General features: G+C 40.8%; 1 protein-coding gene and 1 non-coding gene across 3 annotated transcripts in view; one reads left to right on the top strand and one right to left on the bottom strand.

The window, feature by feature from the left end:
- tpd52l2b (tpd52 like 2b) overlaps positions 1-4557 on the bottom strand; it is a 33240-nt gene that overhangs the window by 3705 nt on the left and 24978 nt on the right. The window lies entirely within an intron of this gene.
- Positions 690-761, top strand: trnae-cuc. Its single transcript has one exon. It is a non-coding gene; the product is annotated as a tRNA-Glu (tRNA).

The following is a 4557-nucleotide window of genomic DNA, read 5'->3' as shown; positions in this document are numbered from 1 at the left end:
GATGCCATCATGTCAATATGCACCAAACTCCCTGAGGAATGCTTCCAGCACCTTGTTGAATCTATGCCACGAAGAATTCAGGCAGTTCTGAAGGCTCTTCCAGAGCGAGTGGACACGAAGCGACGGACGGGTCTGTAATATCAGAGCTCATACCTGAAGCCGCGGAAATGTACCTGGGATAGCTCGTGAAAAAAATGTTTTCAGTTTGCGAGAACTCGAAACTTCCACAGACAGGGGGCGCTCTTGAACCCCTCACAGTCTCTGAAAGCCCAACCAGTCGATCACGAGTGGCTCAACAGGTAGATCTGTAGATAAACTCATCCTTCAGAAAATTTGACCGACCGGGGTTGACACTTCAGCGTGAGAAATCGGGGGTGTGGCGTGTGAGCGTGTGAAACCGGTCAAATGCGTGTGTCTCACGGCCAATGCGTGAGAGTTGGCAGCCCTGGTTCTAATTGGCAATAGTGTTGAACAGTGAATTCTACAACTCTCACAGATCCACGCAACTTCACAAGGTCATCAAAAGTCCGTGTTTACCGTCCATAGTTTTGATTTGAGAGACGCTTAGCGGCAGAAAGTTACATATCTTACCTTTAAAGGTAATCGATGAAGCTAGTCTACAAGCTAACATTCGTCTATAGTTGGACAGCAGCTATTTCAAACAAAATCAGCAAGGTACATGCCAGCTGTCACTGGTGGTCTAGTGGTTAGGATTCGGCGCTCTCACCGCCGCGGCCCGGGTTCGATTCCCGGTCAGGGAACTACCGTTATGGTACCACAGACTAGTAGTGGTTTAAAGTGGGATGTTACCAGAGATTGCAACGAATGATGATGTGTTGTAACATAACACGAGTCATTCAACTTTACAAAATATACCGAATCTGATCTAACTGATCAGTTTGTAATACTACTGTAGCAGACTAATAATTAGACTTTTACTAAGCCCATAAATACACACACACAATGTATTTGGTTTTATAGTGAATGCACATGCATTTTTAACAATCACTCTAGTATTATGATGAATTACAAGGCCCCACAGATGCTGACACCCATTCAGCAACAAGTGCTAAAGGTGCTTTCTGTAATCCGACAACAAAAAAAACTTCAAGACCGCTGTTTTTCTTAAATGTTCCCAAATTATTAAATGTAACCCAGTGCCAATCATTCAATTTGTGATAAAATGTTTCCAATTAGTCTCTTTTTGAAACAGTACCCAAATTCAATACAAATTATCCAAAACAATGACAAAATGTTATGGACAACTAATCCAGTTTCAAATTGTATTACTAGTCATATTGATAATTTGTAAATTCTGTTTTAATTAAAGCAGATCTTAAGGATGGATTTAAAATACTGACCAAAAACCACTTAAATCATTTAAAGGAATGCTTTATTGATATCCAAACATATACAACAAAACCAAATGTTTTTTTTAATTAATTCACCAGTCTTCCAAATCTGATCCCTTTTGATACTCTACGTCAGCTAGGCCCAGGGCCTAAATAAAGCTTGAAGTACTCTACTGTCGGCACCCGAAACAAAAGTTACAAAAGTAATATCTATCCATTATCTATCCATCAGTCCCCTTTCACAGGCGACCGCTACACTGCAAAAAAGGAAAAGAAAAAAAGAAGTCCATCTTAAAATAAGTCATTCAATTCAGTATTTAAAATCGTATTTTTCTCGCACAGAGTGAGATATAATTGCCCTCAAAAAGCACGTACGTATGAGGGAATGTATCCACTTTGTGTAAGAAAAATAGGATTTTAGGATTCTAAAGTAAATGATTTGAGAATATTTCTTGTAGTTTGCATCTTGGAGAAGCAGAAAGCCAGAGACCTTGAGATTCAGAGGCGGAAAGAGAGAGGATTTTGTAACATATTTAAACATTGGCAACTTACTTTAAACTGATGAAAAATTATCTGTACAAATAAATCCTCTGTAAAAGTCCAAATCTCTATACAGAAGGAAAGCCAAAAGAAAACACAAGTTCACCTAACGGGAATATATTAACTACCAAAATGTACAACACATTAACACAAAAAACAAAAAATACACTTGTGCAGTTTTGAAGCCGGGAGGTTTTGTGTTTGCTGTGTATTGTCATTTCATGTTTGTCTTTGAAGCCCAGCTCCGCCACTGACAGCTCTTTGTTATTGGTTGGGAGGTTTTGGCTTACATTGTTCAATGATTTGAAAATATTTAAGGTATACAAGAACTCATATTTTCAGGTTATAACAAACATTTGGACATTTTGAGACATTGCACTGAAGCGGAGCCAGTATACAAGAGCAACATTTTGTAGATGCAATAGATTAAAAAAAAAAAAAAGTTTTGGCAATGTGAGAGGCAACATTAATACACCATGAGTGTATCAATCAGTGCCTTGAGAAAATCTACCAATAGTTTGAGACTGACCAACGCTTTTTTGCCATTTGTCAAAGAGTTGCCCTGTATTTTTTCTGGGAATATTTGCTTACAGTAGTGTTACATTTTTTCAAACCACCAGAAGCAATGTTAGCCTTTTATCAGCAACTTTAGTGAGAAGAAAGAAAACATTTCAACCTCGTTTTTTAGGAGAAAAGTGACGGTCACAATTTCATGTAGTTAGTAAGAGCTCCGGTTTCATCGGTGCAGGCTCACAACAATAAGAGCTACAGTGATTTGGTACAAAAGGTGTTAGTTTGGCCTCATGCAGCGCCTCATTTTGTAGCATTTGTGTGCATTAAGGGGTTGTGGGTAAAAAAAAATTTATGGCAACAAGGTTTTTCATGACACATTTGCTGGCGCGTCAGACTATATCAATCTGAATATTTTAATGCTCTCCTCTTCAATCAAATCTGAAGTCTGAACAACTTAAAAGTGCTCTAAGCGATGTCACACGTTTTTTAGGCTACAATATTTGTTGTCACAGCAAACATCTGCTCTCTATCTGCTAGCTACAAGGGAGCCAAAAAAATGTGACAATGCTTAGAGTGCCTTTCAAGGAAAAGGAACATAATGGGAAAAAAAAACATTACTTTTCTACCAGCTAAATTCTAATAGGTGAACCATGTAAAGAGATTAAGGCCGATAGAGAAGCGTCCACATTCACCGGGTAGTGCATAAAGCAACGCATTGTCTCCAACTCAGTTGTGTGTGTAGGAAGGAAGGAACACCAGTGGACCAGGGGGAAAAAAGAAACAGGCAAAGTGCTTTGAACACATATTCAACCCTTGACAGGGTTCTAGTCTGACTTGCCAAAGGCAGATTAAAGATGCTGCGGCAGCACATCCAGGTCCAGTTTTTAAAATGAAACCAGTTTGATTATGTCCCTTCTCGTCCAAAACAACTGCAGCTCCTTAACGAGTCAGCTTTACAGACATGTTCTCAGATTTCAGAGCACATATGTACTTTAAGCTGATAAGTCAAGTCATGTCTGTGAAACTGACCCACTGTAGTTTGCTTAGCCTCGCCCCCCCTTTTACCACCACACCTGATTACTACCATTTGGCAGCATCATTAACCATATTCATTATATTTCATATATATTTATACATATTGATAAAAGTTATGTAAAAACATTATGCAAAGCAGTGTAAAATAGTTTGTAATACAAAATGGTTTGAGGATTGTTTTTTCTGTTTTTATATCCTGGAGGGTTTTTTAGTGTGTTACGCGAGACCTCGGTCTTCTTTGCATGGTCGTTATGGTACAACTGAGATGAAATATGCACATGCATGTAGCAGTAAAAAGGTCTAAGGGGGGTTGAGATGTGCTGGACCCCCCCTCCCCCCCCAGTCAAACACTAACATGCAGGTGTAGCCTGCGCTCAGACGGCGGGCATTCACTGAGTTGTGAAGATAACTGCAAGTTTGAGAGAAAACTGGGGGTAGTGTGGTGACACTAGTATGTGGTCACAGTGTGAATGCATGATTTAAGTAAATGAGAGTAGTCGGAAAACAAGAAGGCAGAACTAGTAGTATAGACCACCTGTGAAATGCTCCTCCGCCCTCGGTCTGCAGAGATCCGGTCGGGGCCCATAAAATGCACCTGTAAGTAACTGCAGCGTTATCTTAACAACCACCCAATCCCAGAATTAAATGTGAAACTTCTCATTGAGTTTAAGAGCCTGACTTCCTAATAATGCCTTTTAGCCTTATTTTTAGCCAGGTGAGTTACTCCCTGCTTAAAAAAAGGCATGTGAAGAGTGCAGGAGACAACAGTCAACTCATGTGGACTATCGAAGAGCTCTGATGGGGAAGAAAGCAGAGGATAACAAAGGATAACGAGGTCTGGAAATGATTCAGGTTTAGACATTTTTCCTTTTTCCTGAAAAGCAAGGCAGAGGAGTGGAGGACATGGGACCAGCAGTGATGGAAGCTCTCATCCCTAGCCAAACCCACAAATCCCTCACCCCCGCCCGCCTGCGTCTACAGACCTCGGGGCATCAGAGTGGCGGTGAGTGGTTGAGGGGGAGGGCTGACTCTGCGATGTGAGGCAATAACAGTACAGTCTCAGGTCGTGAGGAAGGTTGCGGCGAGGAGGAGAAAGAGGGGTGGAGGGGGGGGGGGG

Source organism: Etheostoma cragini, chromosome 7, assembly GCF_013103735.1.
Source record: "Etheostoma cragini isolate CJK2018 chromosome 7, CSU_Ecrag_1.0, whole genome shotgun sequence".
Taxonomy (NCBI): domain Eukaryota; kingdom Metazoa; phylum Chordata; class Actinopteri; order Perciformes; family Percidae; genus Etheostoma; species Etheostoma cragini.
Note: the sequence above shows the minus strand (reverse complement) of the source record. Positions and strands in the feature narration are given on the sequence as shown.